Source organism: Anser brachyrhynchus (assembly GCF_964034855.1).
Source record: "Anser brachyrhynchus genome assembly, chromosome: 13".
NCBI classification, from domain to species: domain Eukaryota; kingdom Metazoa; phylum Chordata; class Aves; order Anseriformes; family Anatidae; genus Anser; species Anser brachyrhynchus.
The window spans coordinates 20789575-20816651 of record NC_137708.1 but is presented as its reverse complement, the minus strand read 5'-3'; the positions used below and the strand labels follow the sequence as shown (position 1 = coordinate 20816651).

The 27077-nt window shown below is 39.9% G+C and overlaps 1 protein-coding gene across 7 annotated transcripts in view; it reads left to right on the top strand.

Annotated features, from left to right (window-relative positions):
• Positions 1–7144: 7144 nt before the first annotated feature.
• XIAP (X-linked inhibitor of apoptosis) overlaps positions 7145–27077 on the top strand; it is a 32548-nt gene continuing 12615 nt past the window's right edge. Inside the window, exons 1-3 of one of the 7 annotated variants that reach the window (XM_080553314.1) lie at positions 14393–14623; positions 15048–15147; positions 16356–17139. The gene's annotated coding sequence lies outside the window, so the exon portion shown is untranslated. Of the gene's footprint in view, positions 7277–14392; positions 14624–14692; positions 15148–16355; positions 17140–27077 lie in introns of those variants that run through there. The other 6 variants (XM_080553313.1, XM_080553315.1, XM_080553311.1 and 3 more) reach the window with 6 other exon arrangements.

Here is a 27077-nt window from a genome sequence, read left to right as displayed (position 1 = left end):
TTGGTCAGGCAGCACATTATGTCATCCCAAAACTGCACATGGCCTGAATGTGAACAAGTTGAATTTTACCTTCATGATGAGTGTGAAAGGAGACTATTGAGAAAATAACAGAAGGCTAAAGACATCTAGTCATTGCAGGAGCAAAAAGATTACATCCCAAGTTTATTCAAGGAAACCAAACTACTTTTGTAAAGGATATTCATTACAGAATGGGTTGAAGATAAATGTAGTTATAACACACAAAGTAGAAATATATGTGACAGAAACAATTTGAAAATCTGAGCTTATACTAGTAATAAGTAATAGCTATAAAATCTATGAGAAGTGTTTAAGTAATAGCTATAAAATCTATGGAAAGTGTATACTCATACTTGTTGATATATTTCTTGTTAGAAGATAATCACTTCGCTATCAAGACCATTGGTTATGGGTTATAAGAAAAGCCATTTCAGGTCAGTATAGCGGCCTTATGCTTATTTTCATTATAACAGTGTTTCATATTAACAAGTTTTTGTCTTCCAATACTAATGCAAATATCACAGCAGCAGTGTCACAACTATAGATTTCAAAACTCCAACTTCTCTTTTACTTGAATTTTGTAATTTGACAATGGAACAACCTAACAGAGACAAATCATTGGAAACTGAAATATGGGCTTGCGTAACTGAATATGGCTTTAAAGCATACAAATTATTCAGTTGTAGGGAAGAGACAAATGTTCAGTGTTGCATAGTCATGCAAAATAATGACTGCTCCTTCTGCAAATGCTTAGATCCATTGACCTCTACCTTAGATCCCTTGACAGATAGTGATGAATAGAAGAGAATTTCTCTAAAAATACCATCTTCCCTCTCTCTTGGCCAGAGCTACGAACTTATTTTTTAACAATCTATATATAAATATATATGTATGTTTACTTCATGCAGAGACTTCAGTGCAGTGCCAATTTTTAGTGGTTCAAAGTCTGTGGATTTTTGTAGCAAATGGCCTATGGACTAGGTCTGTAAGAGTAGTACAATGCCATGTAGCCCTAATAAATGAGTAGTATTATATAACGTTTACAGTTTAGTTAGTGATCACAACATTTAGTGACATTAAAGCCAATTTTAAAAGATATTAAAGATGCAGTTGGGACTATAAAAAGATTTTGCAAAAGCAGATCACTTAGCTGGCTCCCATGGGCATCGATGGGTCTCATAACTATATGGTTTTGGTACATTTGTCCCACAGGCATGTCTGCAACTTTAGACCTAGAAATATCTTTGGATATCTGAATCTTAGGATATACACAATTAAAATATCATTAAAGTATGATACAGCTTTTGAAGGATGAGAGTTTTATGTGGTTTCATGGTTTCTAAAGTTTCACAATGTGAAAGTCACCAAAAAGAATTAAAAAAAAAAAAAAGTATTGTAGATCAGCCATTCAAAGGTGACTCATTAAAGGACCATCTCATTATTGTAAAGTTTGGGCTGTTACTTAAGTAGCTTATTAAATGCTTAAATAATTACGGAATAATTAGGCCTGGCATTAAAGTACAGCCAATTATCAAAAAAAAAATGTACCATGTCAGCATCACTATATTTGCTATGTTTTCTATACATTTCATTTGCCATAAGTGGGGTAATTAAGTTGTGATGAATGGTGCAACGTTTACAGTAAATGAAATGCATTATCTGTAGGTGCTGCTATACTGGAATTCTCTTCAGTGGTAAATACTTTGTAATATATTTATAATCCCCTTAGAATCGATTTTGTGAACATTTATGCTGGTGAGTGATTTTATCTGCTGAGACTTGAGGACTAGAAGACATGAGTGAAATTTTCCTTTTATGTAAAGAATTGCAAAGTCAGGTCCTGAGATTTTGTTTTTCTTTTGTAAATATATTAATATGTATCTCAAAATTATTAACAATTTTCAAAGCATTGCAATTCTCAGTTCCAAATCACTTTTTTTTTCATTTTTTAAATAAAAATAATTAAGAATACTAGCTGAGCATAGGTAGTGTATTATGTAAAGTCTTCTTATAAATCCACATAAAATGAAGTCTATTCTCAGAAATTATCATCAGATGAAGCACTATATTTTTCTTATTTCACATAGAATCATAGAATCATTCAGGTTGGGAAAGACCTCTAAGATCATCTGGTCCAACTATACCCTTACCACAAATGCTACCCACTAAATCATGTCTGTAAAGCACCATGTCCAACTTTTCCTTAAACACCCCAAGGGATGGTAACTCTACTACCTCCCTGGGCAACCCATTCCAATGCCTGACTACTCTTTCTGAGAAGAAATGTCTCCTAATTTGCAACCTAAATCTTCCCTAGTGCAACCTGAGGCCATTCCCTCTAGTCCTATCACTAGTTATCTGCGAGAACAGGCTGACCCCCAGCTCCCCGCAACTTCCTTTCAGGTAGTTGTAGAGAGCAATAAGGTCTCCCCTGAGCCTCCTCTTCTCCAAACTAAACAACCCCAGTTCCCTCAGCTGGTCCTCACAGGACTTGTGTTCCAGGCCCTTCACCAGCTTCGTAGCCCTTCTCTGTACACACTCCATCCAGAGCCTCGATGTCTTTCTTGTAGTGAGGGGCCCAAAACTGAACCCAGCACTCGAGGTGCAGCCTCACCAGAGCAGGGTATAGGGGGACGATCACCTCCCTGGTCCTGCTGGCTACACTATTCCTGATACAAGCCAGGATGCCATCGGCCTTCTTGGCCACCTGGGCACACTGCCTGTTCGTGTTCAGGCAAGCATCAACCAGCACCCCCAGATACTTTTCCTCTGCACAGCTTTTGAGCCACTCTTCCCCAAGCCTGTAGCACTGCATGGGGCTGTTGTGGCCAAATTGCAGGACCCAGCGCTGAGCCATGTTGAACCTCATCCCATTGGCCTCTGCCCATCAACCCATCCTTTCCAGGTCCCTCAGCAGGGCCTTCCTACCCTGTGGCAGATCGACTCTTCCCCCCAACTTGGTGTCATCTCCAAACTTACTGAGGGTGCACTCAATTCCTTCATCCAAGTCATCAATAAAGGTATTAAAGAGGATGGGCCCCAACACCAGCCCCTGGGGAACACCACTGGTGACCAGTCGCCATCTGGATTTCACACTATGCACCACCACGCTCTGGGCCCAGCTGTCCAGCCAGTTGTTAACCCAGCAAAAAGTGTACATGTCCAAGCCATGGGCTGCCAGCTTCTCCAGAATACAGTGTGAAAGCGTGTCAGAGGCCTTGCTGAAGTTTAGGTAGACTATATCAACAGCCTTTCCCTCATCCAATATATCTATCTATATAGATATAACTTACATATAGTTATATGTCTACATAGATATATATATATGTAGAGAGAGAGATTTGTAACTACATCATCAAGGAGTGAAAAACATATATAAAAGTATACTTGTGTTTTAGAGATATATTTGTTCTAGACTCAATCTGCTTTCCATTACTTCCATTAACTTTACCAAAGCTATTGTTTTTTTTTCCAGTTTAAAATAGATATGAGGAAAAAATCAAACAAAAAAAGATCTAAGCTGTTTCACAGTTGGCTAAAATATATTTTAGATATATTTTAGAAATTCTCTTGTGAACAGGTTAGCTATTGCATATTTTCTAGTATCTATTATATATAAATATGTATACATTTATATCAGCCATTTACATTTTTACAGCTTTTATAGTCACAGAATCATTGAATACTTCATGCTGGAAGGGACATTTGATGGCAATCTGTTCCAAGGCCCTGCTCCAAGTTAGGCCTAAAAGTTCAAGCAGGGTGCTCAAAGCCTTATCTGACAGAGTTTTTAATTATTCCAAGGAGGTGATTTCACAGCTCTTCTGGGACCCCATCCCAGTTTTGAGCATCAAAGAGTTTTTTCCTTCAGTCAAACTGGAATATCCCTTGCTGCAACTTGTGTCTGTTCCCTCCTGTCCCTTTGCAGTACCTCTCTGAGACTGGCCTGGTTCCTTAGTATTTCTGAAGTACTAAAGAAAGCACCTTGTGATAGAATTTATATAAAATATGTTCTACTTATCAAAGATGCATGACATATAACCCCTAAAACATACTCATTCATACATTATAATAAGTTAATGGAGGCAAAGCAAGATACTTAGGAATACTAAGATGATTAGGGAACTGGAGCATCTGTCATACGAGGAGAGGCTGAGAGAGCTGGGCCTGTTTAGTCTGGAGAAGAGAAGACTAAGAGGGGATCTGATCAATCTGTATAAATATCTGAAGGGAGGGTGTCAAGAGGATGGGGCCAGACTCTTCTCAGTGGTGTCCAGCAACAGGACAAGAGGCAATGGGCACAAACTTAGATGCAATCCTGTGCAACATGCTCTGGGTGACCTTGCTCGGCAGGGGAGTTAGAGCAGATGATCTCCAGAGGTCCCTTCCAATCCTAACCATTCTGTGATTCTGAGGTTTTAAAAATAAACATGCACATTTTCCTCTTCAGATTAATATATTATCAACAAAGAATAGTCCTCAATCATAGGCTATAAAGTCATATTTAATTTTGCCTTATCCTTGCCTATATGGTGCACATCTTTGTTTGTAATACCTGGTATTAGCTGAAGTGTGACCAATTCCTGGGCTGAAAAGTAATATCTATATTGCAGTCCTACACAACTTCTTTTAAAGTTTATTGTCCATCCCTTCATGAGGCTTTTGTGTGCTTGAAAAAGTGTCATGAGCATCCTACAATTCCTATAAATGAGTCAGAGACCCTTTTAAAAGCTAGGATGTTTCTCTCATTTCCAAAAATTACAGAGAGATTGGCATTTTGTTTCCTTCTGTTATTTTTAGAAGTTGGCATTTACCTTTCTAAATATTCAAATAAAGTAAAATGAATGAATGAATGAATGAATGAATGAAAGAAAGAAAGAAAGAAAGAAAGAAAGAAAGAAAGAAAAAGAAAGAAAAATAATTATGACTGCTATGACTGCAAAGCCATGGTATGTCAAACTGCAGTCTTAAGTCACCTACTGCGCCTTGTGCCTGAATAAAGAAGCAATCAGAATGTTTTGTCCCAATTTCATTAAAGAAAATGCCTCAGTTGGGCACTATGGTAACAGCTGGATAGCAGTAGGTTATTATTTAGCTTAACTACAACTATAAGGTTTTCAAAGGTGTAGTGTATTATGCAGCAAATACATAGTTAGGGGAAAATTAGTGTTAATTTAATCTTATAAAAATGTGTATGTTCTTGGTTTTCTAAATAAATACTACAGATGCCAATTAGGAGAGCTGTAAAATGTACAAAAGCATAAGAAAGAAAATGTCTGAACAGCTTGTTTCTTCTGTATGAACCTACTGCATGAATCTGTGTGACAAGGCACAACTTTATTATCTGCTCTAAGGGGTAAACAGCTGAATGTTTTACTTTTCTTGCACAGCCATTTAAGAGTGACTGGAATGAAATTGCCTTTAATGCTTGGGTTTTGTATCATGTACATGTAAGAATTAATTACTCTAAATTCCTGAAATATATGCTTTTTTATTATTATTTATTTATTTATTTATCAGTCATAGTTCAGTGATCGTTCCTGTTCTTTTTCTGGGAACATTTCCTAATTTCTCACACAGAAGAAAAAGGGTACAAAGAAGGCATGTTTCCACATTTTCCAGATGATTTCCATTCAGTAAATGCTGTTTAGACAAGATTCCTAAACATTATCTAGTACTGTCTGTTTCTATGCAGCGGGGCAATTTAAAGGAGAAACATTCTCACATAAGTGACTGCCAAATAGATGTTGTAACTTCTGTTTTTTTTCATAGCTAAACTCAGTATCAGTCAGCCATAGATTTGGGTTCGATATCCAAACGCTGTCAGCCTGGAAGCGTTCTGGTCCAGGTTTTGGAATGGTTTTGTTCCACTTAACTTTTTTGTTCATGCACCTGCTGATGGAGAATGGAGGGCAGAAATACTATTTAAGCTCTGTTCTACACGATGCCTGTGAAAAAGTGGTTTAGTTTATTAAAAAGGATGCTGTGCGCAATCCCTAGAGCAATTAATCATCCAACCTGTGATTGAGACTGTGTTTGGTAGGCATTAGAACAGTTATTTACTTGACAATATACTTCACTCTACCTCAAAATGCATTTCTTTCTGATCAGAGTGAATAACTCTGCTTTGAAGAGTGTTGCTTTTTGGGGTGTTGTTCTTCTTCTAATCAGCTGTTTCAACGTCGGCTTTGAACAGCTGAGAAATCTACAAATACAGGAAAAAAGAGAACTGTCCCTTTAATCACAGTCTCACCAAATGGTAAAATGTTAGTGGCAAAATGGAGATCTGCAAGGCAGTAACTGCTGTGGTTTCTCTGAAGGATGGAGATGAGCTGTTCTGATGGGCTGTGCTCACAGCCTGTGCTGGAACAATTGAGAGAATAGATGCCTGCCTGCCTGCTTTGAGGAAAGAAGGCACAATGGAAAAATTGTAAATGCTTTAAGATACATTCTGTCTTCTAGTACATACACCTGCCTAGCAATGGCTGTATCAAAGTCTATTAATAGAATCTCAGATATTAGTATTGGGAGTATGGAAATATGGAAAATCTGGGTGTTTTGCAAGTTTAGTAAGCTGAGCAGTGACAGCATCAAGCAAGGCAGTTGAGGGTCTTGCAGCATTACCTGGCTCCACTGCTGCAGAAAGGCAGCGTAAACTTGCAGAACTGCTATTCCTGACCTTGCAGCTCCTCATTACTCGCTGGGTTGTCTCATAGCAGGGTGTTCTTCAGGATGGCCCTGCATCAATTACACTTTTTAGGTAACATACATCCCACAGAACATTGCATTTGATTTAATGCACTTTTGTTTACTGACAGTACCTGTTTGCTAACTTCAGCACATAATTAGTCTGCAATCCCATATGTGAGGCTTCTGGCATGGCAGTGGCCGTGCTGGTCTGAGCAGATCTGGGGCAGCAGTGCTTACAGCTTGTGCTCCTGTCCCTCATCTGGGATGTGTCCAGAGAAGACTCCAGATGACTGGAGCATCTGGGGAGGGTTGGCTGCGTGCTGCAGGAAGCGTGGGGGGCCAAAGACTGTAAACAGCAGGCTCAGCTTGCCATTGGGTGGGCAGCAACTGCAGCTCGCAAGAGCCGATTGGCATGGCTATTGCTGAAGTTCACAGGCACTTACGCCCTGGCATACTTGATTAGGTAAAAGTCTGAACCCTGTAGTTACCTCATGCTGGTTTACTGTGAGAGCTAAGGGTATTAGTGCATTGCGAGAATGTGAAGGTTTGAAGGTCAGCCCTAAATTTGGTAAGTCAAACTCTTATCAACATGGTCCACACGCTCATTTGGGTTGTGTACCCCAGATATCAGGTATGTTAAAATGGAAGTGTGTCTGTGCCTAATGATAATCATGTAAGAGAAAACCTGAATTTCTAAACTTGGTGTTTGCAGACTGTTAGGCAAAGAAGCTATTTCTGAAACTGTCGGTCCTGATTCCTTTTTCTCAGTCCCACATTGGAAAACAGTTTCCATTGCTTCTCTGTTCTGCTCCACTACTTCTTTTCCTTCTGCTGTTTTGATTCTGACCAGAGTCCAAAGGCAGCATATACTTATTAAATACCACTGCCTCTGATATGTGAATAATATATTTTTAACTACCTACTTAAGCAGCAATATAAAGCATTTAAGGACTAGAAAAAAAAAAATTGCTCTGCTAAGATTTGGACAGTCATCTTGAGTTTCCCTCATATACAAAAATTATCAGACATCATCAATAGGATGTGGGAAAAATGAATGACCAGACTGATCAACTGAAAGGGACATGCTTGTTAACTGTAGCATTCCTCTTCACTCCTCTCTCCCTCTTTTCTCCCATCAGGATAGTATGTGCTGCCTTGAATGTGTCAATTTTCTAGTTATTGTAGCACTGAATTATACAGTACCTGTAAGCCAGCACTAATATTCCAGCATGAAGGAATTATGAGTAGAAAACCATGTATGTGGCCATGTGCCACATGCTTGCTAAGTCCAAAGTCCCAGCTCTAGATAATTATTTCTTGCATTAATCAGTTCAAACAGAACTAAAATAAATCACTAGTTGCATGTTTACCATTTTTTCCTCTCTGTTTGGCATTTATCTTTGCTCACCTGCTCAGTGAATTGTGAAAGAAAATAAATACTCTGTTTCTTCCTGAGTTGACACCATATGCAAGTGAACTTGAAAGTAGTTCCAGCTAGCAGTATATCAAAACATTAAAAGATGTTTGTTTGTTTGTTTGTTTGTTTTTCCTTGCTTAAATGCTAGCTTTTCCATAGAGCATATATTAACAGATTAAGTACCACCACCTTTATTTCATGCTTTTAATTTTAATTAGAAGGATATTTTATTGCACTGTGTGATCAGCAGTGGGTTTGGGAGTTACAGGAAAGTTTGTCTAGCTTAAGACTTTATTCCTGAAATTGAAAAGGCTCGTCATGTTGTGGGAATAAAAATGTTTTTGCAGAGTTACATTGTTTAAAGGTAAGGAATGGAGTATTGAGATATGCTTGCAGTGATAAGAAAACTTAGCAGGCGACCTTGTAAAATGCAGACAACCAGACTCCTTAGAATAATTAGGTGAAAATCACGGTGTTAAGTCAAGTCAGATAAGTGAAGAAACATTACCACTTCAAACAGTAAAAAAGTCAAAAGAAATCTGAAATTTAACAGGCCGGCAACTGAAGGCCATGCATTGTCTGTGAAGCATCAGATAGATTGTGAACGTGGATTACCCACTCAGTGGGGAAACAGGGGAGGGTCCTGTAATCAAAAAGTGTATAAACTGTGTTTTGGAACCAGTAGGTGTGCTCCTGCTTGTGGGACGCCCGCCATTGCAATCGCGAATAAATTACCACTTCACTGAGATCCTTGCCTGAACCTAAGTTATTGGCTACGGAGTGTTTCTCACAATGTTTTTCAATTTTTCCTACTTTAGTATGATGATACCCCTGATTACCTCTAGTCCTTTGGACTTTTCTACTACCTTCATTAAAATGTAATGAGAATGATGTTTATCATTTGCTGATGAAAGGAAATAAAGAAGTGCTGTGGGTGTTACACACTTCTGGAAGAGAGAAGCAGATTTCATTTTCTGTGGAACAACAAAAAAAAGTGTAAGACTTTCATATTCCCATCAAATGACTGTATCTCCTCCTCCAAGGGCAGCAAGAACATTGGATGAAATTCAGAGGAAAAACATAGCTTTCAGGCATCTGTTATTTATCAGTTATTCAATTTATTATTGCCATATTCATGGAAAAAAAATTCCTTGTTAGGCCACTCTTCTGTCATATTTTTGCATTTGATTTTCTTTCTCTGCTGCATCTCTGAAATTTCAGCTCTGCAGTGCATAGGTTTTTTCACCCCATTCATTAACCTGATAATAATGGGCCAATTAATGCTGGCATTTGAAGGTAATGAATGGGTTTTAAAATTCCTATGTAAATGAGATTAGTAGGAAATAAGAAGTTACCTTAATTTATTAGAGAATATATCAACAAGAATGGATTCCCATATTAACCTCTGTGACTCGTGACCCATTATTGATTAAACAGTTCATGTCAGTGAACTGTTTGCTAAGGCCAGTTTATATTTATCTGACTCAAACAGCCTGAATCTGATTGAAATATGTAATATGATTGTGTAAAAAAAAAAAAATGTTTCAAAGAGGTTAGCATTTTTTATGATCTGATTTTTCAGTTTGATATAATTTATTATGTTTTTGAGTCATAGTCTCATAGAATAATTCAGGTTGGAGGAAATCTCAGGAGCCAATCTAATCCAACCTCCTGCAGGGTCAGCCATGAGATCAGATCAGGTTGCCTAGTTTGGTCATGAAACCCTCCAAGGGTAGAGACCGCTTGACTGTCTTCATGGTTGAAAAGTCTTTGCTTACACCCAGTCAGAACCTCTTGTTTCTGTTTATGTACATTGTCCCTTGCCCTTCCAGCATGTCCCACTGTGAAGAGCCTGCCTCCATCTCCTTGGTAGCCCCCTTGCAAGCAGTGGAAGGCTGCTGTTAGTTCACCCAAAACCATATTTTGTCCACACTGAACAGGTCCTCTCCTTTGCCCAATCTTGACTATCCTGGTGGTTGCGGGGTGATGACCTCTACCTGGTTGATCAGGTTTGATTTTTTTTTTTTAGATATTTTTTTTCAGGGGTCCCTAGTACTGGATGGAGCATTCTAGACGTGGTCTAATGAGCACTGAGTGGAGGGGAATAATGACTCCTCTCAATGAGTAGATCCTGCACTGTTGTTTGTACCTTCCATGATACTTTTTATCTGCTTTTCAACATGACTTGTTTCTTAACTTATCCATAGTATAAATTACATGATCTGAAAAAAATACTACACAGTATGTCATGTAGGCACTACAGAAACCACGTTGTATACATGCATCCATGTACTTCCACACAGTAAGATAATTTTCTGTATCCATTGATTATAATTTAACGAAGCATATTAAACAGATTGAGAGAGGCATTTCTTTATCTCATTTACTGGCAGGGACAACCTCAGAGGCACGCCAGTGAGCTGAGCAGGCACAGTGCTCCTGGCCTGCTCTGGTGTGCCCTGTGCTGGGGCGGCTTCACCTCAAGCACTGTGCGCAATTAGGAGTGCCACAGTGTAAGGAAGACATAAAACTATTCGAGAGTGTCCAGAGGAAGGCTACAAAGATGGTGAAGGGTCTGGAGGGGAAGACATATCAGGAGCAGCTGAGGTCCCTTGGTTTGTTCAGCCCAGAACAGAGCAGGCTGATGGGAGGCCTCCTGGTGGCCGGCAGCCTCCTCACGAGGGGAGCAGGGGGACAGGCACTGAGCTCTGCTCTCCGGGGGCAGTGCCAGGACCCGAGGGAACGGCATGGAACTGGGACAGGGGAGGGTCAGGCTGGATGTTAGGAAAATGTTCTGCACCAAGAGGGTGGTCGGGCACTGGGACAGGCTCCCCAGGGCAGTGGTCACAGTCCCGAGCCTGCTGGAGTTCAAGAAGCACTGGGAAAGCACTGTCAGATATAGGGTCTACCGTTTGTTGAGTTGGCCCAGGAGCTGGACTCGATGATCCTTGTGGGTCACTTCCAACCAGGGATATTCTATGATTCTGTGATTCTGTAAAAATTCTTTTCATATCTGTAAGATTTCAGTTCTTTTTTTTCTCAGTTTATCTGAGAAAAAAATACAGGAGTAACACAGATACTCAAACGAATGGAGTTGCTCTGTGATCAGTTAAGATCCGTAGTGTAGAGGCTACAGGTCCTTCCACAAAAAGCAAATAAAAAGCATGGAGTGGTGAGGTACTTGAAATCTGTAAACTACTTTTTTGTTGTTGTTTGTTTTTGCCTTTTTTTTTTTTTAATACAGACTACTCAACCTATTCTAAGCACGATTTTGTTCATTCCATTTTAAAGGAAAGGGTGAATATAGTAAATAAGACTCTCTCTCTACATCCAGTTTGTGTTAACAAAGATACAGCCTGCAATTTTCTGCTCAAAGTTTAATTACTTTCTGTAGCTCAAGTACCACCATTGTAAAATTCCATCTACAGTGAAAAGTACTTCAAAGTAATACAATTACTTTAATGTTGTCATGTCACCAAGGGAATTGTTAGTTTTGGTTTACAGTACAATTGACTGATTCCGAATTTTATTTTAAACTGACCTTTAAATTGGTTAACCTTAACAGAAAAGAAAGAACTCACTTGTGTAGAAGGTAAAACATTTCATGAGCATTACTGTTCTTATTGTCATTATTTTTCTTTTCTGCTATGTTTTCTTATCTTCCAGCTATTCTATGTATTGAGGCTAGAAGTTTGGGGTTTTGTTTTATCAAAGTGCATGATTTAGACATCAAAACTTGTAAGTTGGTCACTGTAAAAATACCTTATGACCTCTATAAACAATCTGCTTCATTTGGAAAAGTATCAAAACCTCAACAAAGGAATGCCATTTGTGAAAATCATTGCTAATGAATGTATTAATAATGTGGTATGACAAGAATTTATAAGATTAAGTATTCATATTCCTATTACAATGTTAAGGTGCTACCCTCTTGCTGTGTCATAATATGTCTAAGATTCTTAAACAAATAATCTTGCTTTGGAATGATGTGAAGTGAGTTTTGATTTATGTGAATTTCTACTACTGAAATAGAGCTATTTCTCAGATTGTGAAAAATGGAATTTTTAGGCAACTACATTCTTCCTGGCTTGCATAAATATTGCCTGTGATGCTCAAATGTTTTACTTTTGATTATTTTCTCTTCAGGAAATAGAGAATACAAATGAAAAAGGTGAAAAAAATATGAGTATACACTATGGAACAGGTAAAGATTTAGACTATTTATTTGAAAGGTGTGTTTTATATTTCAGTCAGTTGTGTCTAAATAAATTTGTTTTCATAGAACATTTCTTGAGGCCATCTCTGTTCATAGTAAAGAACATCCCTTAAAAACTTAAATAATATTTTAGTAGTATGTGCCAGAATAATGGTCTGCATTTTCAGTATAGTTAGTTTTCTTATTTAGAAATTATTCATTTCTTGTTTTTACTCTATACAGATAACCCTGAAGATTCAAACTGAGGGAAATGCCAACCCCCTGAGAAATTAGTCCACACATTACCAATAAGGACTGGAAAAATTATTTATTCTCATGAAGGAGTGAGGGCCATAGTAGCCTCACCAGATGCCAAAAGTATAGAAACATGTTGAATTATACTAGTTTTCAGAGTCGCTGTAAAACATTTTTTTATTTTTGCAGAACAAGAGGTTCTTCAATATTAGAACCACAGGACTTTAATTAGATTGTAAGGCAAGTAGATGACTTTGCCTAAAGTTAATCATCTGCATAATCACATACTTGCAGTAATGAATTACAAAATGTTTATAATACTGCAGTCAAATCTGTACTAACAGCCTATCTGATATTTTTTTTCATGAGAACAGTCTCAGACCATTTGAGCCATTTTTTCCTTTATTTCAGAGAAATCTTTTGTTTCTTGTAGGCTTAGCATCACCATTAGGCTGCCATCACTAAATGTAAATTTTTAGGTTTCAGGGCACTCTCTTTTTTTTGACCTGAAGTCCTACCAGAGCAAATATGATGTGTGGTAGCATCCTAAATACTGAGTATTGTTGCTGACTGCTGTTGCTGATTTCATTATGACTTTTTTCTAACTGGCCAAAGGGCACCTATTATTTTTTCTTTACTTATAGTAATGGAAGTTAATACAGTTATTTATAGTGACTAGAAGCTTTGAACCAAGTTGGGGTCTCTAAATTCCGGACAACAGAAATTGAGAGATAATCCCTATCCAAAGGGCTTTCAATCTAAGCCCTGGAATCTGCAGGCATTCTGGCATGTCATATAATTAGGTTGCTTCTCTTGAATTTGTCCCAGATTCTCTGAGATAAGCTTTGGTAATTGGCCTATTACTCTGGGTTTGTTACTTCTGGAGTAGGCCCCGGGGAGGCCTTATGGTGGCCTTCCAGTACCTACAGGGGGCCTACTAGAAAGCTGGGGAGGGAGTCTGTCAGGGGTTGTAGTGACAGGACAAGGGGGAATGGTTTTACACTAGAAGAGGGGAGATTTAGATGAGATGTTAGGAGGGAATTCTTCACTCAGAGGGTGGTGAGACACTGGACAGGCTGCCCAGAGAAGCTGTGGATGCCCCAGCCCTGGAGGCCAGGTTGGACGAGGCCCTGGGCAACCTGATCTAGTGGGTGGCATCCCTGCCCATGGCAGGGTTTGGAACTGGATGGGCTTTAAGGTCCCAGCAAACCCAAACCATTCCGTGATTCTGTCATTGGCTACTTTAAAATTTGTTGGATTAATCATGAGGGCATGTGAGTTTCTACAAAAAAGAAAGGTTAATGAAATATTTTAATATTGCAAAAGAACTGTCTTAGTCATGAAAATGGACAAATGATTTTGGCTACAACTACCAAAGAAAGTAGCTTGAGGCTTCTGTCTGACTTGGGATATTTGAGTCCAAACGTGTGAAATTTAACAGGTTTAATAGCTAGTGAAAACACAGTCTGAAGTGGGGGGGGAGGGGGGAAGGCATACTCCTAGCAAACTTAGTAAGGACTTTTTTAATAGCGAAGATTAAGATGCAGTTGTAACACAGTGCACTCTGCAGTGTGAAGTGTGGTCAGCAGGCACCTCTCATCTTCAGTGGATACCAAAACGACCAGCATCTGGCAGATGATTTCTCAGCGCCCTTATGCAGCCGGTTGAGAAAGGCCTACGGATTTCGGGGTGAATAACCGGTACTTTGAGCCGAGGTCTGTGCGGAACCATGTCAGCACCTCACCGCAAAGTCCTGCTGCCCGTCCTGCGGGCTGGCGACCTCCGCCCGCTCCGCTCCCGTGTGTTTAAAGGCTGTAGCTCGGGCAGGGGGCGAAGAGAGCCGGGGAAACCGCTGAGGAGCGGGGTTTATGCGCTGCCCACCCACCTGCCACCACTGGGTGCCGCCATCCGCCGGCGGGCGCCGCTCCCCTCCGGCCCCGAGCTGCTGAGCGGAGCCCGGGGGCTGCTGGGAGCCGCCATTTTGTCGGCGTGCGCTGGGTACCGGGCGCTTGCTGCAGCCGGGGCGGGCGAGGAGGGGCCGGGGCTCGGTGAGTCGGCGGCGGTACCCCCGCGGCGCCGGGGCGGGGGCGCTCGGTCCTCGGGTGGCCGGGGGGCTTGAGGGGTTAGTGGGGGCGGCTGCCGGGCCGGGGAGGCGTTGCCACGGGAACGGGCGCGCCCCCATCGCCCTGAGTACGGAGCCAAGCCGGGCCGGGAGCTCCCGTCCCTGGTGCCGCCGGCCTCCGCGCGGGCGCGGGGCTCCCTGCGGAGGTTCCGTGGTACAGTCGCAGCGGGTGCCTGGGGGGCATCGCCCTTGCAGTGGTGTTTGGTGGAAATTCAGTGTTAGCAGCGCCCGAGGGGACTGTACCCGAGGCTGTTCCCTTTGTGCAGGAAGCTCTGGGTTTATCAGAGTGCTCAGCCGCCGGGACCTTGTGGGCACACGGAGCCTGCTGGCCCCGGGTTGTGTTTTCGCAGAAAGAAGGGAGCCCTTGTGTTAACAGAGCAGGGGCAGAGCAGCCTGTCACACCGCTGCCTGATCCTAGTACCTCTTGGGAGAGCCAGAATGAATGATAAGGTGAGACGTCCGCAAGTGACTTCCCTCTGGATAGAACAGAATACTGTGTTTTCTTCACATAACTAACTAAAATAAACATTTCTTATGCTAGCATACACTTTTCCAATCTTCATGGGTTCTTTTGAACTTTGTCTCTCCTTCCCTACTTTTTTTTTTTTAATACCCATTTCAAGAATGTTCTTTCTGCTTCTTGTAAATAAAAATGCAGCTTTATTAAAGGTCTCTGCAGTAAGAGTATTTGTTCTCTCAGGTCACTTTTTTCAGCTGTAATTCAAACCAGTTCAAGCAGTTCTCATTTGCCTAATAGTTATGTATTTATGCTGATATATTTCTTTTTAATATTTGGTGTACTTATGTTTCTGTACTATTGTCTATCTGAGGCTCCTATCTTCCTGATAGGAGCTGCATCATTGGGTGTAAGACCTAATTATGGTCTTGATAATTTCTGTACTTTTTAACTATATTGTTAGGCTGCACTTGCTAAAAGCTGCATTTGCTCTTGAAGCTGCTTTTAGATAATTTTGCAAATCCGCATTGATGAGGTTTTCATTGTTGCAATCTCACATGATTTTTGTACTTCATACGGTTACATGAAGGTGTTATTTCTTAAGTGAACAACCAGAAACTATAAAATCTTACACTAAGCCAGTTTGGAATGAAAAGCAGACAACCAAAGGGAAAAAAAATTGCAATTTTTTAAATCAAACAAAATGTTAAATCCTTTTTATCTAAAACCTTAACGAAGTCATGTAGGATATACATGAACTTAATGACTCTGTATAATGAAGTCACTGCATAACAGAGAAGACAAACTCAGTCTTCAAAAGGTGAGTTTTCATGTGGTGGATTTGTTAATTAAGTTCTTATTTGGATATTTTTCATTTTCTTAAGCCCTTTTGCTACCTTGCAGTTTTCTTTGGAGCCCTTTAAAGAACAGCTGACTTCTTCTGTCCTTAGAAAACTGGGCAGCTACTTGTTGGCCAAGAAGGGCAAGGAAATGAGTTAATGATAATCCTGTACCTCCTCTGACCTTGCCCTTTGTAACCAGCAGCAAAAGTGAAAGAATTCCGATGTGGGCGTGGGGTTTTCTTGGTTTCTTTTTGACTGCTCCAGCTGATATGAGGCAGACTTACATTTGTTATCAGAACAGTTAGAAAATGTGTGTTCATATCTAAGTTTCTGAATTACAAAGACGGATTTTGTTGCAGGCCTCTGTGTACCCACGATAGCAATTCTACACCTGAAGCAGTCCTGCCCGGGTGGGAGAGGCAGCTGCAGGGAGCTGAAGAGTTTCAGAAAATCCAGTTTATAGTCTGATGCAGAACTCTCTGAGGGAGAAGAGAAGGCTGGATCACTGGATCTTTTTCTGCCTGCTTATAGGCTTTCTTCTTTTTGCTGTCCTCTAATTTTTATTTCCAGGATTTTGTTTTATCCTCTTTGCATCTTTTGGAGTTTCCCCAGTCTTAAAACCTTTGAACTTTCAACAAAAACATCTGAATTTCAGACTTTCCCTGACCTTTGATTCTCTAAATTTTAAAACATATTTTAGCTTGGATTTCTTGTCCAAAAGATGTAATTGTGAAATGCTTTATTTGAATCATAGCCTTCTTAAACTATGCTGAAGGTTATATAGAAAGGAAAATTTTTAACCTTTGTATTTCTAGCAGCAAGAATGTAAATATTGGAATTTGTTGTAGAGATTGGACATAGTACAGGTGCAACTAGTATCTGCTTTGATTAATATATTGCTAAACTTGGTTGATGATTGGGTACTAATTTCATACGGGGAAGCTATTGTAAATACCCTTTTCATTTTACTTTTTGTATCAGGAGTTAACAGTCTCTTGCAGCTTTTTATTTTGTCTAACAAGTGGTCTGTCCTGGAGAGTTCTAAGCCAAAATACTCCAAACGTGACTGTTGAAAGTCAGGCTCCGGAAGCAGATTTTTGAACCAGAGGGGGAGAAATACGTGGTTTTGCAGGAAGGTTGAAGGTATGTGAAGACTGAAGGAGACATCACAAAGCCTGAACTGGGTTGTCCTTCAGGACTAGGAATCCTTAGGACTAGTTGCTGATGATTCCGAACAGCCCAAACTATGCTACAGAATATTTATTATTGCCTTTTCTATCCTTGATTGGTTATCGAGTTGATACCAGCAATCAGAAGTTTGCCCCCTCCATGTGCTGCTGTGCTTTTGAGTGGGAGAGGAAGGGAGAGAAGCTCAGTACATGGGATGAGTTTCTGCACAGCTAATTTTGGGAGCACTTCCTTTTATAGAAATGGGAATGGTAATACTGTACGAATACAACTGAAAATTGTTACAAGAGAACTTCTGTGCCTCCTGTGTTAATTTTGGACTTGATGACTATCCAAAAATCTTCTTTACTAGAGAGCAGGTTCTATTTTAAAACTTGCTTGATGGGATCTTCCCGGAGTTGAGAAGCCATCCTCAGCGAGCGGCGTTACTTCTGGTACATAAAGCGTAAAATGAAGTGGCACGTATCTTGTAGTCCACAGTCCTTCCCCTTGTGTGTTATGAACAGTTTCTTGTTAAATACAATGGTAAGCTGAGTGTTTTCAACAGGTGCAATTTTCATACTTCACTTTTGGTATGGTATTAGAATGAATCCCCAAGTCGAATGAATCCGACTTTCCTAACAAACCTCACATGAAATACAGAGGATAATTCGAGAGAGATTCCAACTTACACGATGAGGGCTGTGTGAGTGTATGCACATGTGAATGTACGGCCCCGCATGCAATAATGGTGAAGCGTTCCCACTGGTGATGCCAAGAAGAACCATGTTGCTGTCAGTCCGTGAGCCTAAGCCTGAGCTGCCTGCCCTCCTGTGCTGTAGGAGGTCCCAGGCTCACTGCACTTCCCTCCTACTACACTTTCTTTCCTTACGATCTGGAAGATTCAGCAGGTTTGCTGTGGCATTCATCACTTTATTGTAGCTAAAGTCACATCTTAATATGTCTCCTTGATGAAAGCTGCTCTCTTTTTTCAGTCTTTTCCTTCAATTATGAGTTTAAATAATTTGTAGCGAAGCAGTAAAAGCTTGTGATGCTGCAACCTGGAGCACAGCTCACGCTCAAGAAGGGAGCTGCATCCATCCCAGGGCACTGCAGTTTTTGCTTAGCAGTTTATGCTCTTCCATATTTATTTAATGTATTTCCATTGACTGGATAATTTGGTTTCTTAACCAAAAGAGCAGTAGTTCAGCTTTCAGAGGTTACATTTCTGTAGTAGCACACTTCATAATCCCAGATTAATATTTTTTTTCTGTATTTAACTCTGCTGCTTTAAAGTTGACAAAAGCAGCTCGTCATTTCCAGTCTTAAGAAGGCTGGAACTGCACGGGGATGAAACTGCACAGCTTGCTTACTTGCTTCCTAAAGTTGCTCTGTTGTGGCTCAAGTATGTGTATCCTTTTCCTTGAGGACTCTTAGGGTAGCTTTGAAAAGGACTGCACCTTTTCTGACGCAACTTGGAGGCTGCTAATGGTCATTGGATTGATTTAGGGAAGATTCATTAAAAAAACAAGCCAGCCCCTGAAATTGTTGGTGTTGGTTTCATGGATTAAAGTATGTTTCAGTTTGTATCAAATACAACTGCCAAGCTCTTAGCTATTAAAGGGGAAGATTCTGGAAGTTTAGTTGCAATTTCCTGGTGTAGAACTTGTACTAAATTAAATTTCTATGAATAATACAGCAGTTAATGAGTTAAATGTTCTGAAATTAAAACAAAAACTTATATAAAATGTAGATTTGCTATCCCATCAATTTTACTTCCAAAGTGTATGTACAATGTAAAAAGTAATATTTTGGGGAAAAAAAAGTTTTTGTTTTCTCTGTGTAACAGTTTTGTCCTATTACAAAATCTGAAGTTGTTGTCACGTTGATTTGTGGAAGAAGCCTTTTATAAGAGGGGGAATGGTAAAATATTTAGGAAAAGGAAGTTGTCGGTAGGGTTTGTGGAAACAAGATAGAAAGACTAATAGACTAGTTTTCCAGTAGGGATAAAAAAAAAATCCAAAAATGCTGACTTTATTATTTCCCTGTAGTTTATCTGTAAAGAACACTTACAGAATATCATTAGGCTGAAATGGTACAATTCTAAGTGACCTTGTAATTAAAAATTGATAGCTGAATCATGTATAGACTTTGGTAGGATTTACAAGAGCCTTTCTTGAACAGTATTTCGTAATGTTCCTGCTTATGCCACGTATAAAATGTTCATCCAACTGGAACTGCCAGAGAAATTTGAGACTGCCAGGATTGCTTCTTCCTTTTTAATATTCCTTTGTTTTGCTGGGGGGTTATTTGGAGTTTTTTGCTCTTGGTGTTAGCGCTTCTCTACTTGTACCCATAGTTTCTCCGTCTCACTCTCAGTATGCTTGAGGTTTGGGTTTTGGTGGGAGGTTTTTTTCTGTGATTTTTTTTTTCCCTTCTCCTAACCTATCTTATTTTTAGGTACTGTCATCTGTAGGCCAGGCCCCATTTCAGGGGCAGCAAATGTCAGATCTAAATTTCTGCTTTGGATAGGTTTCCCAAACTAAAGATGCCAGCATCTCTCTTGCACTTTACCGTGTAGTAAGCACTAGTAAGGTGTGGCACGGCTAAAATAGTTATCTCCAGACCTTCATTCCTTCCTCTTCCTTGGTACAATCATTAACAGCTCTAGGTGGTTATGTTTGACTGATGCCTCTGTAGGACCTCATACTTAGGCTGCAACATGCCAGTATTTTCTACAGCGGCTGATATTTATTCTTTTCTTATACATAGAGCTAAAATTCTTCTCAAGATATTATTTTGCAAGTTGGCAAATGTGATTTTTTTTTTTTTCTGTGCCCTTGGCAGATACAAATTTGTCTCACTCATCTACTGAAAGCACTGCCATGAATCCACTCTTCTTGTTTATTGTACTGATCTGTACCCATGTGACTTCTTCATGAAGAAAAATACCTGGTGAAAATCCTTCTCAAAACGGTGTGCTTCTATTGGCCTGGTTATATTTATTTCTAAGATTGATGGAGAGCATAAAAATCCTTGTGACTGAAGTCCAGACTTAGGAGGATCTAATCGCCTCCTGTAACCTTGAGCGGCTGACTGACTTCATACGGTGTTAAACCTTGACAGGAAGCTAAGTAGGACCAGTTTGAAAAACAGACACAGTAAGCTGAGCTGATGCATTTACGTAGGATTTGGTGCCAGATCAAAGAGTGTAGTGTAGATATATGCCCTCTTTATTTAAAAACAAAAAAACCGACAACCTTCTCCAGGCAATATTTTTTTAATGGTTATTGATACTTAGATATAAATGTGCTGAGGTTTGTAAACACTTTTAAAATTTCTGTTGTTATTAGTCCTTGTAGGTATAAGTAAGTTAGTAGCATGTGTCTTCCTTGATCTAATTGCAGTTGAGCAGGCACAAAATGAAATTCAGTGAAGTGACACATGGACAGTCTGCGTGTCAGCTGGTACGGCGTGTCCTGTCTGGTATTTACTTGGTGCACCACTCTCACATTTCAGACTTCAGTCAACAATAACACTAACATTGCTCTCATAGTGAGCGTGTCAAGTAGTAGGAGCTGGGTGTTGAATGTACCCTCTGGTCAGGAGCACCAGGCTGTGCAAGTGTATTTCTGACCTGAAGGTTACAGCCGTGCTTGCCATGTGGAAGGAGAGGACTTAAAAATAACTCCTTGTAATGTCAGTCTGTTGCAGGATTAAGGATGGAAGTCATGGCTGGTAAAACACAGTGAAAGAGAAAAGCAGGTTCTGTGCTTCCCTGAAGTATTGCAGTCCTGGGTGATATGGTGGTGTCGTATTGTTGCATAAAAACATACCTGTTCATGTTCTTAAACTTGAATTGAAAATCTTTGACTTGTGAAGCCCAAGTGTGCAGTTTTATATTTTGAATAAGGTAATATCTTCGTTTTAAACTTTTGTCTGCGTTTTTTCATCTGAAGCTTAATCAATGGACTGTATTAATTGGTACTCTAGCTTGAAAGTGGGAGGCGTCTTGTGACGAATACCTGCAGATATTAAACTTGGCTCAGCTACTTGAAGGCTTTCAGGCTAAAATAGGCTTTGTTTACTCACTGCACATGTAAGATACTTAATGCTTCAATAATAGTTTATATATATATATATATAAATAAAATCTCCTGGGCTTTGTAAGTGAAAACTACGTTTAAAATTTCTGGACCTTCTACTTACAATTAATATGTGATAAATTAAATATGTGTCAAAAGGCTTAAATAACTTCCTCTCTGAACTTCAATCTACAGCTGGTATATGTTGTAGAGTTTTATGTATGCATGCTAGTTGGCTGCTTGTTATTAATTCACGTTTCTCAGCCATAAACTGTTTGAAAACTTTTTTTCTTTTGTAGTTAATAATTTTGAGTTGTATGTAGCAAGTTATTGTTTATAATCATTGTTCCATGTAATATGTAAGGCAGCTGTTACAAGACCTGTGTAGAAATATTATTCTTAAGCAACAGCCTAGTTGTAACTTTACACTTCTTTTGTTAAAAAAGGTAAATAAATATTGAAGTACTCACAGCACTCTAGAAAACAGTGTTTGAAAGAATAAAGTCATTAATTTCAACGTTCTAAATAATGAATTCATTATATATACGTTTATTGGTTTTGCCCTAATGTTTATTTCCAGTCATTTTCCCTTGATTGTTATAACCTTCAGCACAGTACGTAGAGGGGTTTTTCTGCTTCAGATGGTGGTGTTACCAGCCTGGCAGGCATTGTCCTGTGATTTCCACGGCGGTAGAGGATGGTGCAGAATTTGAGGTAGTTCTGTTTGTTTGGTTTTGCTTAGCATTCACAGTTAATTAAATGTAATCACAGCTGAAGTGGTAAAGCTGGAAAAGAACATCTCAGTTAAGTGAATATAATCTCCATCATAACATCTACTATTTCGGTTTAGTCTTTGATCTTCTTGCTCCCCTCTTTGCATGTATTTCCTTCTCAATTCCTTAAGTATAATTCAAACACACAGCTTTCCAGGAAGCACCAAGAGGATCAACAGAGTAAGTGAAATAAAACAAATAGAAGCCAATTTATATAATAGTTCAAAGCTCATGCTGTTATTTCTGCAAGGAGAGTCTGTCACATATGAGATGTACCACCTACGTGATGTTTTGAGTTCTGTAGCCCATATTTTTTAAAGGTGATAAGTTATTTCAGGAGAAGAGGAGAAAATGTACAATTGAACTTGATATGCTTATAAGCACCCTGAAAAAGAAATCTTCCTTAAAAGAACATAAATGTTTGCCAATTACTTGAAATCAAAATTTTCAGAACTTCCATCTTATTAAATGATTAAAATTAAATTTATATATATATATATATAAAGAAAATGAGGTGTCTTTAATTTTCTGTTGGGGTTGAGGGCAGGGGGTTGAGGTTCATTGAAAGAGTCCAGAGATGGACTGCAGGACCCGGGCTGGCCCATGAAGCATAAGCATGAATCAGAGGGTACTGGAGAAGTCGGGCCTCACTCAAGATAGAGTGTTTGCTCTGATTGCTTTGGTAAAGTACCACATTTAGCTAATGAAAAATAATAACTTAGTGTGAGCAATGTATGCATGTTATAATGAAGTTCAAACCTAGTGCACGTTGATGTATTTTTTTTTATTTTTATCCATACATATGAATAATACTGCTATACTGGACTTTTATTTTTTTAAGAATGGAAAAATTTCAGATGAGTTGTGATAAAGCATCAATTCTTCAAGTTCTACCTGTTCAAGATCTGCTTCTTGAAGTGCTGCTTAAAACATGTTGGTAGTTTATGAGAAATGGAGGCATAGGAAATCGTGTCTCTTAACAATTTTTTACTTCCCACGTACTATTCATCATTGTAGTGTGAGGTCACCCATCTGACATAAGGAACAAAGAAGGAGGAACCAAGGGGGATCTTTGGTTCTCTAGTAAATTCTTCGGATGTCAGACTTGAGCCTCTGTCCGTCTCCTCCCCTTTCGCTGAAGGGAGGGCGAATGACAGAGGGTGGCTGAGCACATTGTGATTTGCCTCAGTTAGATTGTATCAACAGATCCAAAAACGTTGGAGAAGCTCTGTTCTGGTTTTAAAGTATATATACGAGGAGCGGCTGAGGGAGCTGGGCTTGTTCAGCCTGGAGAAGAGGAGGCTCAGGGGCGACCTTATCGCTCTCTACAGTTACCTTAAAGGAGGCTGTAGAGAGGTGGGGGTTGGTCTGTTCTCCTACGTGCCTGGTGACAGGACGAGGGGGAATGGGCTAAAGTTGTGCCAGGGGAGTTTTAGGTTGGATGTTAGGAAGTACTTCTTTACCGAAAGGGTTATTAAGCATTGGAATGGGCTGCCCAGGGAGGTGGTGGAGTCACCATCCCTGGAGGTCTTTAAAAGACGTTTAGATGTAGAGCTTAGCGATATGGTTTAGTGGAGTACTTAGTGTTAGGTCGGAGGTTGGACTCGATGATCTTGAGGTCTCTTCCAACCTAGAAATCTGTGATACTGTGATACAATTTACTATGTAAAAATTTTTATAGGGTAAGAGTCGTGTTTTGTGTTTTTCATTGTTTCTGAGCTGGTTTCTATGTAAGTAAAGTAAAAAGAAAGATATGCTGCTATTCATACATTGAAAGCACGTGTATTTGTTTTTTCAAGATTGATTTTGAGAAGGAATCTCAGAAGGGTGTGAGTAAGCTTTGTTTGCTGCCTTCTGGGAAGTCTTGTAGGCATGAAGATAAGAAGAAGAGTGTGCAGCTCAGGCTATTTGGGTACTACAAATCGTTGTATGAACACAGTGTAGTAATAACGATGAGAGTCCCTTAAGGTCATTTGAGATCTTTACAGAAACAATCCTGGAAGATTTCAAAATAAGATTTTTAAAAGGAAATAAACATGAACCTTTAAACTTGTGATTATAAAAGCGGGTTTCTTTATTAGTAGTATGTATCATGACAGTTCTCATATTACTACATGTAATTACTGTTTTTTGCCCTTTGAAAATCCAAAGAAACATATAGGTCAGATTTCTAGGTCAGTCAATGCAATTTGTTCAGTAGCTACTTCTGAATTTGCTAAGCTAAAGCAGAGAAGTACAGTATGATTCAGTGTAACGTCAGGTGTTACTACACTAGTTACAAACTGCCTTACAGAAATAATTCGGGTCGGTGCTCAGAACTAGTCACGTCTCTGTGGCTGCACGAAGTGAGCATGCCGGCTCTCCAACGTCATGTTTTCTCACCCTGCTTAGTGGTTAATGAGCTTTGTCATTTCGGCAAGCGAGGCAGTGATCCTGCAATACACAGTAATTTTCCCCACCCATGTCAGAAATTTGAAAAAGGTTTTGCCTCTTCTTGCTAAATCTGGTATTATACAAACAGATATAATTGGAACATCTGCACTGACTGTACAGCAAGTATAGTCGGTGTTACTGCAGGTGTTGGGGAATGAGAACTGAGAACAAAGCTCTTGGGCAGATAAAGGCCTCCTGGTTTTTAGATGTTTTCAGCATTGTTTTAGTTCAAGTTTCTCTTTTTTTAAAATGTCTCAAGCAAATGCTTTTCTTTGAGCAAATGTAGCTCTCAAGAAGGGTGTTGCATTGAACTAAAGTCTTTGATGGCAGTAACTGCTGACAGTACAGAGGGTCTTCCTGGCAAATTTTACTAAGGACAGGTAATAACTGCTTGCCCGTTTCTGATTTGCTTTACATACCTTACTGGTGTAAAGCATGTTCTTGCCTAACACAAGGAGCAGAGAGCTGTGGAGGTACTGTGGGCAAGGGGCAGTCTGGACCTGCTGTGGGCTGGTCCCAGCTTATCCCAGGCAGCCCTGGAACTGATGGAAATAACGGGGAACCCTGGTGCTTTACGTCAGGCTGCAGAACAATGTTCAGACCAAGAAACGTAGCACCCTTTCCTAAACTTGGCTACCTGGGGCTGGATTCACCTGCCTGGGCATAGGCTGCTCCCTGCCAGTAGGGGCACAGGTACCCATAGGCGGCTGTCACCTGCAGGCAAGCCACGCTGGAGAAGGAACCCCTAATTTTGCAACACCAACTCATCCTATTGCTTTGTATTAATGAAGTCCTACCAGTAACGAGTTGGGTGGGTGCTTACTTGGAGTAGTTCCTCTCAAATGGAGGGAGTGGAGTGCACCAGGTGTGCAAGAGGAACTGGTTCAGGGACAGGACCACTTCCAGTGCGAATTGCCAGGGATGGACGCTAGCATGGCTTTTGCTCCTGTGCTCACATGTGAGCTCTCAGTGCTGTTTCAAATCACAGGTGGCTTTGTGGCCATTTGAGGAAGAGAAGTGTCCTTTGACCACTGAATGTGACTTGGTGTGTCCTGTGTTTATTTTTGTGGAACAGCTAAAAGAGGAATTGGCCTCAGAATTTGTGGTTGGTTTATTGCAAAGATTATTGGTAGGAAATTTTTGGAATGTTTAAAATAAATGTGGTATTATTTTATCCATAATATGTGTCATTTTTTGTTGTAGAGTAATGAGAGGTTTTTTTCCTCATGGAGTTCAATGGATGCTGCTAGCAAAGCGGTGTGTTTGGCAGTACAAATATTAGTACATCCTCTGAGAGAGGAACTAAAGCTGTGACTTGTTTCTTGGTTGTGCTGTAATTCCAGGAATAAAAATAAGCATAGATAGAAGGCACCTCTTGGCTTTGATGGCATGGCTGGTAGTAAATAAAGTTAAACATATCCTTAAGCATTTTTAGGATTAGCATCTAGCTTTGTAAAATTATATTTTTCCTAAATATTTTGCAGACTTCATATTGTGTAAGTTGAGGGACTACAACTCACCAAGTTTGCATCTGACTTGGACCGAAAAGGGTTGTTCTGTCTTGCTCTGCACCTGGCAGCACTTATTGTAATGAGGATAAAACCGCTTACATGACCTTGAAGATTTACCACTTCCGTGAGCTTAAGGGTCTTACAGAGGAAAACCAGCTAAATTAATGTACTACCTGAATTCTTCATTACAGTTGGTAGGTTTCAGAGTCCTCTACAGAGTAAGTGGTATCTTTCCCTGTGGAAGATGAAGTTGTTTGGCAGTGCGTACCAGGAAACTTCTAACGTGGAATGCTTACATGGAATGCCTCCCTGTACTCGTGTAATGCTTACCTGTACTCTTAACTTCTTTGTCTCGCTGGGGAATGTACTTGTGTCTTCTGGAGTGTGGTTGGGCTGGGTGGTTTCTTTCTCAAGTCCTTGTCATCTGTTCTTAAGGTCTACCGAGTTCTGCGAACTAGGCCTTCGGTGTGGCGGGTCGCGTGCTCTCTGTAACCTCAGAATAGTATTTTCTCTCATCCCCCTACTGCTTTGTTGATCCCCTATGCAATCACTTTGGCATGAGTAAGCTTGAACAAGCCTCTTCCATCTACCCCACCTTTTCTTTTGTGCTTCTCCCTGAGCAGGATTGACCAGTCAAGCACATGCTGAAGCGTCTGTCTAAAGGATTTACATCCTGTCAAAATTTGATAGATATTTTGTTCTGTTACGTGGCTTTCACAGTGAAAGTCATTATTATTTGAAGTAATAGTTCTCAAACAGAATGTAATTTTCTATATATTGGCTTTGTCTTGCTGCTCGTGGTATCTTTTCCCTTTCCTGGTCACCAGTTTTCATGATGCTGAACTTTAAGGACTTCATCGCCTTGCCAAAATGGGTATCAGCTTGCCCAACACACATGAGCTCAAATATTCCCGGCAGAATAGAAAAGGGCAGCACAGATGACCTGGCTGTTAGATACATCTTGTATCTTTTTACCTACAAGATAATGTCATGAACTTAGCTATGTTATTGCTATGAATGGTGTAGTTAATTAAGAACCATGGAAAATGTATGCTTTTTTTGTATGTGAGCTGTGTACATTAGTGCAAGCTCTTAGCCTTGAGGCTCAGACA